Raw genomic sequence first — 13,151 nt, 5'->3', positions numbered from 1 at the left:
AAATTTACAAGTGGATTCCCGCAAAAATATCACTTAGATTCACAACATGAATTTTAAATATCTTAATTTACAAAATAAGTCAATTTTCTTATTTATTTCCTCATAATAATTGCTAGAAGTTAAAACATAACAAAGTATGGAAACATAATTGCCACAAGCTGAAGAGAATGGCAGCTTCTATTTTTGCATAAGTATCAACCCGTCTGTGGCAAAACTTTCTAGCTTTCTTGGCAATAAGTAGTGGGATATGTTATGTAGATTCTAAAGAAAGAATCATGTTTTATAAACCTATAAAGAACTTTAAATGTTCATCATGTTGTACTCCCTCAAAAAGTCTGTGTTTTAAATGTATTTAGCAGCATTTTCAAACATGAATTCAATAAATGTGGAAAGCCACTTAGCCTCCTACTACACTGGGTCGATCAGAAAGCGGTTCAAATGTCACTAATTATTTTATAGGAATAATCATGTTGTAGCTTTAAACAAACTTAAGCTTCAGTGTACTTTAAGACCGGAGTGCCAGGGCGAAAATAGAGACCCCTCTGCTGAAATAGAGAAGATTGAGTTACATTTAATGAGATGCAGGATGTGGCACTTCAGCTATCTAACAGTGGTGGGCTGTTTGCCACCCCAGCCGCTAGATCACATTTCCCTTGCCTCATACAATTTCAGAATAATTTCATAAAAATTACATGACTGGCACTAAAGCTTTCTTCCCATTCTGATTTATTTAAATGTTAATATCTCCACAGCACATTTATACTTTTAAAGGATTGGAAAAGAAGTAGAAATAAGCCAGCAGTCTCAGTTTGGTGAATTTGAAAGAGTTTAGTTGATTGTACAAACGAGGATGACCTTTACTCTAAAGATTTTCCCTAATTGCTTTTACTTTTTTATTTCTTGTGATTTCATTAAGCGGACTTTGTGATACTTTCCACACTTCTTTCTCTGAATTGCAAAAATGAGTGATTGGATACTGTACAAAAATGGGGAATACATCTTTTTCTATGTATATATTATAGTAAATATAATAATATAGTAAATATCGCTTCCCTAGTTCATTCTATCTCTGATTTGGTTATTCCTGCTTTATATTTAATTCTCTACAAAGTTTTGCAAAATAATTTGCCCTAACTGTAGTCACTCCAACACTCATACATTCTGAGCTAAATCTTTACACTTATGTATTGTGTTTGGGGCATGTTATATGTATTCATTCTGTTAGGCGCATATATCTGTCTTTATCAGTGCTTTAATTACAGGGTATCTTCAATGGTGAGGCTCATGGGGACTGCTTCCTGTGAAGTTCCTAGTGCAATTCCTTTCACACAATGGGTCCTCAATCAAGGTACGTGAATGACTTCCTGACTATTGTCATGGTTCCTGGGAGATGCAGGCTGGGGTAGGCAGCAAGAGACAAAGCTGGCTGTCAAAACCGTTATATTCAGGTGACCAGCAAAAACAAGAGAGGGATGAAAACTGATGGTTTTCAAAAGAATTCTGCCCATTCTGTCAAAAACTGCGTGAAAGAATTTCACATATTCCTGAATCAGTGGAGCTTGGTTTGCAAAACAAATCCCAGAATTCAAAAACCTGATAAATGACCATTTGCTTATTGGTTTAAAAATGCTAAAAACACTATGTTTTAAAAATTATATTTGACTGGAGACATTTTGATATTCTAGTTTGGAATATTTTGTAGGGTGGTGAAATATCCTTAAATAATAGAATTTCATTAGGTATAGGTTTGACATAAATGGCTTTCGTTTGCCCAGTTCTCTGACCCATAAGCTAAATATCAGGTGTTAGAACATTTAAGAGCTAAGTCTTCTTCCTGTGTAAGTAGGTGTGGGGAAAATGTGTCACCTTTTTCTGAGGATGTTGGTGGGGCTGTTGGTAGGGAGGCGGGCCTCCCTTCAAATGCTCTACACGACAGGAATACTGCCAGGAGAGAATAAGGCTTTATATGTAATGAGGACCTTAAAACAGTGAGAAAATGGAGAGTTTGAAGTTAAGTCAATACTTTTCCTCTCAAGATTATAAAGCATTTAGTTTTATGTATTTTATAAATGCCCACATAAATGAATTCCACAAACATTTCCTAGATTTCTGTGTCTGGCAGTGTGATAAAGTTGTGAGAATGCAAAGACAAGTGAGCCCATTCCCTACCATCAACGACTTGCAATTGAGTTGGAGAGGAAATGTAAAACTAGCCTTTTAAAAGTATATTCCAGCAATCTCCTAGATGCCATTAAATTATAAACTTTAAAACACAGACAAAATACAATTATCCTGTTTTCTTAAAGTATTTGGCTAGGCTGAAGTAGTTTTCAACAATGTGTATTATTTTTCTTTCTTGAATGATACAAACTCCTGTATGATTTCTGGCATTTCATGTAAAATTGGAACAGTTGACTTGGGCCCACTTCCTTATTCTGAAGAATTACTCTCAGATTTCAGGCTAGGAAGAAGTGATAAAGTCTATTTTCAGAAATCAGACGCTTAGGATATAGAAAACTGCTTACTGCATTGTAAACGGGTATAAATGTAAATACTATCACCTGAGTTTCATTATAAGAAATGGATACTATGTATATATGTACATTTAATGCTCTAAAATAATGTTCAACATCTAAATAGCATGCAGTTTTACAACTAATGGGCTAGTGGCTTGTACACCTTGATTCAATTTGAAATATCAATAAATTTATTTTGCTGGGACTAATATTTGCATTTTAAATTTATTTTTCTTTTGAGTATTTTATTTTATGTCTACTGGAGAGGAAATGCCACGTTTTCATTTTCATTTTTTTTTTTTTTTTACAAATACCTGAAAAGAATCTGTAATGAAATTGCAAAGCAGAGTTGAACATTCTGTAACAGCTTCTCATTGATTCTTTTTACATTCCTCAGTGGTCTAAGTAGAAATGACAATAAAAATATTTCATTATTATTAGTAGAATGTGTATATGCATTTGTATGTGCAGGCTCAGCTGTGATTTAAATACATGAATTACATTTTTACATATAAGTAAGTAGACAGTACAGTGTGAGGAGAGAAACCTAACCTGAGTCCTATTTCCAGCCTGGGTATTAACTAGTTTATGTTATATTAGGTAATTAATTTGGAGCGGGGAGGGGACTCAATATCCTTCTCTATGCACGAGTTAGCTGGACTAGATATATTCCACCTCTGGTTCTTTCTAATACCCAATATACTATTCTCAAAAGTCAATTTCCAAACCATAGTATGACATTTATTATTTAAAATATTAACAATATTTAATTATTTTAGTTAGAAATAAGAACTTAATTTGCTCCATGTAAAATTGTAATTTCAATTGTGGAATAAAATGTAAAAATATATTATACTAGAGGGCCAGTGCATGGATTCGTGCACCAGTGGAGTCCCTCGGCCTGTCCTGTGCCCTCTCACAATCCAGGACTCCTTGGGGAATGTCAAAGACCCAGTTTCGGCCTGATCCCTGCAGGCCAGTCCAAGGGACCCCACCAGTGGACAAATCCACGCACTGGGACTCTAGTATGCATATGAATCTTTGGTTAATCTCTTCCTGCTCTCCCCCCCCTTCCCTCTGAAATTCATCAGTCTGTTCCATGTTTCCATGTCTATGGTTTCTGCTCCTGCATTGAGTGTCTGCTCCTTGGTGGTCAGTGCACATCATAGCTACTGGCTGGTCAGTTGGTCACTGAGGCTTTTATATATATGTAGATAATAATCTCTCATTAAAACATTTGAAATATCTATGATTGCCACCATATCAGCATATTAATTTATTAAATAAAATATATTTCTAATATTTATCTTATCCTCCTAGTCTCTGAAGTAGCAATTTGGGGTTACAAATCTAATTACATGATTCTGATATTAAATGTAGTTGGCATGATGCTGAATAATTGGTCTGAAATTAAGGTTTCTAGAGAGTGTTTACTATTCTTATCATTTGGGAAAGAAAAGTTGATTCTCTTCCTCAGAAGGTTAATCAGGACCATAGTACTTATGATGTTCATTTACAGTGATCACCTTCGATTACATTGAAGCATGTATTTGATAGAAAGGAAAACAATATTACTGCTGATACTTTTAATTCATTTTATTTCAATTGGTATTTAGCAATCCTTTGAGATACTAAATTACTTGATATTGGGAAGAAAAACTTAATAAGATGTGTTCTTGCCCCTGAGGAGGTCCCAATCTAGTAAAGCTACAGAAAAGAAAACACACAGGATGCTAATTGCTCTGATAGCACAAATGATAGGCACTTAGAGGCTTCCAGTGGGAGATGGTGCCCACGCTGGGTCTTAAATGATGGGTAAGAGCAGGAGAGCAGGTGAAGAATGATGAAGAAGTCTTGCGAGGGCTTTACCCAAAGTACAAAGCCACAAAATAGGAGAGCATGTGTGAGTGCAGGAAATCGAGCAATTTTGCTATTAACAGCACACAAATTGCAAAGAGGAGAAGAAGGAGAAATCAGCAAGGGCCAAACCAGGAAGTGTCTATATAATCATGCTTATAATTCTAATATGGGTGGTGAAAAGACACAGAAGAACTTTAAAGAGGGAAAAGCCATAAATAGATTTGCTTTTTAGATAAATGAGTCAGGTTGCAGTGTGAGGGATATAATTACTAACCAGCATGAAGGTAGAAAGACCAGGTAGGCTTCTATTGTAACATTCTAGACCAGACGTGACAAGGCACGGGAACAGGGCAGTAGATTATGAAAAGGAGAGAGAAATCGCGTGAGGGAAATAGGAGGCATGCTAGTCCTGATGAAAAGTTTGATTAAAAAGACGGATGGATAAGTGGGTTTTTACATGCCCCCCACTGTTATTACAATATGGTAAATACTGTATTATAAGTAGTATAACTATCTACAATAATACCTATGTTTGTGACACAGGTGACGAGAGCCATTGACTGATACTAGCAACAGAAGAGAAGCAGATATTCCCGAAGAAAATGAAGGGAGTTCAGCTGTGAACTTGTTGGTCTTGAGAGGATTACTCAGTGTACAGTTAGATTTACATGAGGAGTTTGGTAAATTAGTTTCAAGCTCAAATGCTGGAGACAAATATTGGGATATATGTGGGAGTTCAATTCAATGCAGACAGAAAAACAAAAACAAAAACAAAAACAAAAAAAACAGGCTGAGGACAGAACTCTGGATGGCACTAAGGAGCAGGAGGGCCCTCCAAAAAGAGTAAGACAGATAACCAAGGAAGTATAGAAAGCGTCGTCATGGAGACCCAGGTAGAATCTTTTAAGAAGGTCAGCCCAATGTGGGAGAGGAACTGTGGAGGCGGGCAATGCAAATTCTGACTGAAGCTACGGGATGAAAATGCATCTCTACACTCTGCAAGAACTGAGTGGGCAGTGGGAATGGAAGCCGAGTTGCAGTAGGTTTTGGAAGACCAGCTAATTAATAATTAGCTGATCTTTGGCTAATCAGCTCTCTCTCTTTGTCTTAAATATGAAATGACATTTAAAATTTTTACCATAATAGAATTTTGAATTCACAATGAAAATGGAAGCTTTCTACTGTGAACATGGAAATCATTTAGAACATATAGCAGTTTTCATTTATCATCACATGGGGATAAATAATTCTCTTTTCTTGCAAATGATTTGATTTATTTCTCCATTTTCCTTCAAGTTGTTTTTCAGGATCCTCATAGAAATAGATTCACAGGTCACAATGTAATAAGACACCCTTAGCTTTTATTGTAAGTTGATATAACAAATGATCTTATGAAGAATACTCAAACTTCTGCAAAACCACTATTCATTACACTAGTCAACATCTCAAATAATGATACACATGATAAACCCCTCCAAGAATTTAGTGCCAGGAAAAGTTTTTCTCTAATGAAGAAATGATATACTTCTTTTTATCAGTCAACAGGAATGTTTTTCCTTTTAACTTTGGCTAATAGGAAGTTTAAAATGAAATTTAATGCTCACATGAAGAAACCAGCTTTTTCTAGTTTCCTAGTTGATTTCCAGAGAGTATCCTTTCCTTTCCTTTATGGGTTTTCTCATTCCATGCTATTTTAATCATATCTGTATGTCCACCTGTAGGTCTGTATACTGATGTCCTCTTCAAAGTCTATCAGAATAAGAAGTGAAAGTAACAATAACAATAAAACTGATAGTAATAAGTATTTAGTGAGCATTTTATTTCACTACTTCTTCCTTCCTTTTGAAAGTCCCTTTTCCCTTCCACACAAATCCACACATGTATTGTTTGAAGAAACACATACTTTTGGTGTGATTCTCATTAAAAATGCTCTAAGAATTTTTCTTTTATCAATTATTTTCTTCTTTTTTATACACATAGTTCTAAGGAAAGAGATATAATAGGATTTAATTCTGGCTTAAAACACATTAACTATTAATTTATTATGCTCATATTTACTGTTTAATTATATAATTCAGAGATTGGTACCAATTAATGTAAATATCAGTGATGATTTTTCTTAGATTTAGCTGCACTTCGAACGTCTTGAGTTTTTAACCCAGTTCAAATGATATTTTGACATTCTCTTCCAACAGCAAACATACTTTTAATATGTGCTGTACTTACGACTCATTTTTCTTAAACATGATTTTCTAAGAACAGTGTGAAGGGTGGAAGTGCAAATAAAAGAATAGGAATAACATTCAAAGTTATGGAAAGCTTATAGTTTGCATATAGGCATGAGAATTTTAGAAGGGGGCTTGACATGAAAACTAGCAAAAGCTGCTTCTTTTTAGAAGAAATCCCAAGATACTCTAATTAGTTAAATGCCTTCTCATTCTTCATGACTCATCTCAGATATCATCTTCTTTTTGAACCCTTTCCTAAAACTCTAGACTGTCTGTACCTTTTTTTTTTTTGCACTATCTGTTCTTAGTGATTATAATGAAATTTCAAAATACTTTGAAGTACTTTGTTTAAAAATCAGCTTCCTTTCTGTTTGACAGGGTAGAATTATACCTTTTTTGCCAAATGAACAGAGGAGTAAGCATATACTAGGTACTCAATAAAGGCTTCTTTGAAAGCTGAAATGTATGAAGGAATGAACAGATATTCGAGTGAAAACTGCAGAATAATGGGGATAATGAGGTGTTGGTCTGGATTTTAATTACTTTACTTTCTGGAAGCATTTGAAATACTTTATATTCAAGATGATTGTAACATTTCTACTGATGGCATGAGATGGCAAGCATAAGAGTCCTAGGAAGAATTTCAAAACTCGGGAAATAAATCTGAGTTCTATTAAGCCAACACTAAATCACAGTCGTGCTCTGAAGCAGTGATGCCAACCCTGGGGTTTGCACATTTTTATGCTCACTGTCTAATGCTTTCAGGCAGATTCAGTTTAAACTTTTCGTTCCTGGGAGTCATGTGATGTTTTAGAGGTGATTTTGCATCACTGCTTCAGGGCACGACAGCGCGTAGCACTTAAATCTCCCCTGGCTCTTCATCTTCTGAAAAGGGCTGGTTGTCCCTTCGTGGTTGCATCAGGCTCTGCCCTCAGCATGATGCCCTTCAACATCCAAGAGTGTATGTTACTACCTTCCCCTTTTCTGGCTCCAAGAAGTCTGCTTATAAAGAGAGAATGTGATTGTCATAAAAATATGAGCATTATGGGGTTTGTGACATTTACGTTTCTTATTGTACTTCAAAAATAAATATTCTACTTGATTACACAGTGATGACACACATTCGTTTTTATTGCCCACAGTAAGCCAGATGCTAGACACTCTTGCATATGATAACTTTAATCCTCACAACAGTACCCTAAAATACAAGGATTTCCCCCCCCCATTTTACTGATGACCAAGCTTAGCCCTGGGCAAATTAAGGAATTTTACATCAGACAACACAGCTCACATAGCATTTGAAAACTCTTTCTCTGTATAGTTACAATCCAATTGGACTACTATTGGTATATTCAGTCAGATAACATGATGAAAATATTAGATATAGAAAGCATTTATGCTTATTTAAAATTCAACTGCATTATGAAACTAGATAAACATGCTACCAGCATTGCCTTTCCTTCAAGTACATTTATAAAAATGATAGCATCTTGGCCTGGCCGGTAGGCTCAGTTGATTAGTGCATCATCCCATACACCAAAAGGTTGTGAGTTTGGTCCCTGGTTGGCAACCAATCAATGTTTCTCTCTTACATCAATCTTTCTCTCTCTCTTTCTCTCTCCCTTTTCCTCCCTCTCTAAAATCAATAAGCACATATCCTCTGGTGAGGATTAAAAAATGATAATATCTTATACTCACAAAACTGCAATGATAATGAGAGAATATTTTATCCCAACTTTTTGCACACAAGGGAATAGCTGAATTGTATGCAAGTCAGCTTCTTATTTTAGAAGAGTTCCTCTAAGCTCTGTATACTTGGACATCAATAATCAAAGGCCAAAAGTCGGTGTGCCCTTTGCCTGGCATGCTCTTCCCCAAATAGCTGCAATGTCTCTCCCTCAGCTCCTTCATGGATTCACTCCAAGGTTACGTTCTCAAGGAGGTTGCATTCGCTCTGACCACCCAACTTAAACCTGTAACCTTTATTTCTATTCTCTAAGATCTATTTTTCTTCAGAGCCCTATTACCATCTGACATGTACATTTTACTTATGTGGATTCTGTTTTTCTCACCCCTTTAGAAATCATTCCTAGTGGCTAGTCTGATTTATTCTATATCCCAAGCACCTGGGATAGTACCTGGTACATCATAGGTGTTACTAAAAATTTATTAGATTAATTAATTTTAACACACTTAGAAGTATAGATATGAAAAACTAATTAATTCATTTTTCATTCACTCTGAAAAAAATAATTTTTATGCCATACAGAAAACATGCAATCATTTACAGTTCAGCTCAGACAAAACTGTAGTGTCAGTTTAAAAGTATATTATTATTACATTGAACTTTCAGTTGAATTATTAAACACTAATGCACTTGAACAAATACTTACTGATGATGATCCTTTTAGTCCTCTATTTAAAAGTAACTCCTCTGGTAGTTAAAAATAATCTATCCTCAGATTTTCTTATAAGATATAACAGCATTTGGAAAATGAGCTCTCTGTATTAAGGTATAAAGAAACTACGGCAAATATATCTTAAAAGGATTTTTTTCAAGATCTGACTCTTTCTCAAGTATGAATTACACTGATATTTTTGGTCAGATTAAAACAGCATGCAGAAGACTAAACTCAAGTTATGCCACTGAGACGAAGAAAGAAACCTTGTACAGTCACTGCCTCTGAGTCATGTAAGGCAGAATGACAGATGGACGATGACATACATAATGACATGGCAGTCTTTGGCTTTGGACAGAGGGCCATAAATATTTTGCACATGCTTGGAATACATGGACATCCAGCTGACAGGCTCTCCAAGAAAATTCTAAAATTAGATACTAGATCTAAACTGGTATCAGGGATTTAATAAAAAGGGCTGTCCTCTGGGTCCTTTAGGTCATCACACAAAGTGGTCTTCATTGTGTTTTGGTCAGCATTGCCTTGCAAGCCATTTCTGGAAGAATACAGCACAAAGAACTGAACACGAAGGCAGTGATTCTCTCTCCCCCCATATTGCATTCAGCTTGAATAGCAGCAGATACGCAACTCGTGGTAATTGTGCCAAAACAGCAGCAGCATGAACGCTAAATTATTCACCATGTTCACAAACTGTCAAATGGGGCAAATAGCCAACTATTCGAAATAATTGCAAAAAAGATGGGCACAGCTGTAATGTGTTTTTATGGTGTATCCCATATTCTCCTGAAACCGATATTCAATGTGGTGAAACGAACACCTCTCTTTGCTGGTTTCAGATGAGGGTTTTGATTTCATTTGTAAGTACTGTAAGCAAAAAATAATTCATTTGTACTATAATTTCCTGCTTTCTAATAATTTAAGAATACCAAATTATTTCCAGGTTGGTAGAAATTGGCAATGAAAATTGAACACACAAATACATGTAGAGATATGCTTTGTCTCTTACCATTACAAGGGAACAAAGTCATTATACCTGAATTGTAGGCTTGTGTATTTTTATAGTAATGAACATAGCTGTAAAAATTCAAGTATGTAAAAAAATTCTGCTTCCATTCTGAATTTTATGTTATGATGTTGTTTGCTAGTTGTCACATGTGCTGTAGTGTAAATGGGATACTTATTTCCAAGAAGAGGGAGAGAGGCAGGGAGAGCAAGGAGGGAAGCAAAGAAGGGAAAGATAGAGGGAATAAGGATAAAGACAAACAATGCAAAGTTTAGAATATGTATTTAAAAAATATCTTTCCCTGCAATCTTAGATATATCCTTTATCATTTTAATATACCTATTCATCTTGCAAGTAAAAGGTATTTTCAATAAATTCACACCTAAGTTTGTGATTTTGAATAGAGCTTCTAATTTCCAGACTTAGCAATAGTCTATTACTACTACTTAAAACTAGTCATCAGTATAAAAAATGTGATCTTTTCTGAACGAATTTTGAAGATCTATAGAAATACTAGAGGCTCGATGCACAAAATTGGTGCAAGGGCCCTATCTGCTGGGGATTTGTCTGGAAGGAAGGATGCCCGGTCTAATTAGCATATTATGCTTTTATTATTATAGATGATTCTAAGAGTGATAGCCATAATTTACCTAGAGCCCTTGTAAAACTAGACATGGAACTCCCTAATGTCAATAGCATAAGGCTCTGCCATGATGATATGATTCTCTACCGTATTACTAATGCAATCTAGTTATTGCTGTCAAAATTCATTTTTATATCTCTGAGAAAACTCTGAAGTTAAGATTTCTGTCAAGAAAAAAACACTGTTATTATTGATTCTAATACTTAGGTTCTATGTTATTCAATGACAAAGTGGTCAAACAAAAATAAGCTGAAATATGTAAAGAAAATTAGATTCAAATTTTATACCTGTGACACTAATCATAGCCTCTAAACAAGGAACATAACATTGTATTTCCTGTTCTCATACTTATGGATGAAGTGAAAGGGCATATGACCAATGGTAAATATTTAGATGAAAACCTAGTCACCAAAACTTTTCTTATACACAACAGAATAAATATGGAGAACTGGACATATAAGAATAGATTCAAGAAGGATATTCCATCAGTTGTAATATAATGAGTAGATAAGATAGAATGATTAAAAATTGAAAATCTCATATTGCCTTCAATAATTTGGCATACTGAGAGGTTTGAAAATGACAGCTGCTGACAAAGAAATTTACATGGAATTAATTTTACTTTTGTTCCCAAATGTAATAACTGTGAGCATAGGATAGATTACCCAAAGAAAAATGGAAAAATGTACAAATTTCATATAAGCAACAGTTAATTTTTAAAAAAATGCATTAGTGACAGTAAGATCTATTGGTTCTAAACTAACATTTTCAGCCTTCTTCATTTATCCATTAAATCATTCTTTTTAAAAATATGCTTTATTGATGAGAGAGAGAGAGAGAGAGAGAGAGAGAGAGAGAGAGAGAGAGAGAGAGAGAAAGATTGAACAGCTTGTTAGACTGGGAATCGAACAAGCAACTTCTGGGTACTCTGGATGACCCTCAACCAGCTGTCACACCAGCCAACACGTGTTAAATCATTCTTTAAATACATAATACCTACGGTGTGTGACACCAGTGCTGGGGCAATGGTTCTCAAAATTGGCTGTGCATTGGTATCACTGGGGTATTTATTCAACCTACAAATAGATAAAAATCACTCTGAACTTGCTGATTCAGGACCCAAAGGTGTAAAGCATAATCATCTGTATTTTCAATAAGTTTCTCAGATGATTCTTATGCCAGAGACACACATTAAATCAATTGGAATGGTTCTGAACATAACATCTCCTTATTGTAACAGAACCCTGACACATTATGCAACAACTATTTTACAGCAGGATTTTTCAGCTTGGTAACCTAGGAAGCAGGTGTAGACTGAGAAGAAATATGCACCTTCATTAAAAAGTTGGGAACTAAAGACAGAGAAGGGAAGGAGTTAAGCTGACTGTAAGAAAATCGTCATAGGTCATAGTCATAGCAAGCTTCACTTAATATTTTCAGGAGTGGAGTAGGAAGAAAAACCATTAGAGTATTAAAATTGGTTTGTCACCATTCTACGTAGAGAAATGTATGTGTATGTGTGTGTGTGTGTGTGTATGTGGGTGCGCACATACACACTTGTCTAACATGTTATCTTGGTCTATAAACTGTTCTTTTTGTGATAATACAGAGGCTAAGCCACTGACAGAGCTCAACTCTTACTAATAATCTGTTTCCAAATATGATTATTTTACATAAACTCATTTAATGGGATTATACCACAAAAATAAAAATTAGATTACTTGTATTTCAAGATTCAACTCAACATATATTGTATTTTTATATGTAAGAGATTGCCAGTTAGACTAGAGATTTTAAAAACCATATGATAAAAGCACAGAAAGGGAAATACTTTATATTTATGTGAAAAGCTAAGGCTTCAACATATGCAACCAATATGGGGAATAAAGATAATAAAATTAACATGACATTTAGAGAATTTCAGATATCATGAACTTCAGGAAAGATAAGATGATATCATAGTTTCAAAATAAAATAGAAATCTTATCTTAACTGAACCCAGTTGCAGGGTTCACCAGAAAAAAAACCTTGAGATTTGTATTTTTCTGTCTATTGAAATATATATGCAGGTATATATAGGATAATTACAAAAATGATATCTTGCCAAAAGCAAGAACCGATATGTGAATAAAAGTACATGGCCAAGAAATATCTTTAAAAGCTTCTGTAGAAATATACAAAAAATTAAAAAGATAATAGTATAATTTACTACAACTGTACATTTTTCAGATGCTAAGCATACACAAATTAGATTATCATTTTCTCATGCACTTTTTTTCATCTTTAACTCAATCATTCATTTTGAGGGCAACATTTGCTTTCTGTTCTTCATGTTCTATTCACATTAATTTAAAGGTTACTAATTTATACCAAGGGCAGAGGAGAGCATAAAAGTGACCTATGTAAGATATGATGCTCCTAATAAATTATCATATTTCTCAATAAGAAGGTTTAACTTAAAGGACATGGGCTCTGAACACA

This window comes from Myotis myotis, unplaced genomic scaffold (genome assembly GCF_014108235.1).
Source record: "Myotis myotis isolate mMyoMyo1 unplaced genomic scaffold, mMyoMyo1.p scaffold_m19_p_11, whole genome shotgun sequence".
Taxonomy (NCBI): Eukaryota; Metazoa; Chordata; class Mammalia; order Chiroptera; family Vespertilionidae; genus Myotis; species Myotis myotis.
This window is presented reverse-complemented; position numbering follows the sequence as displayed.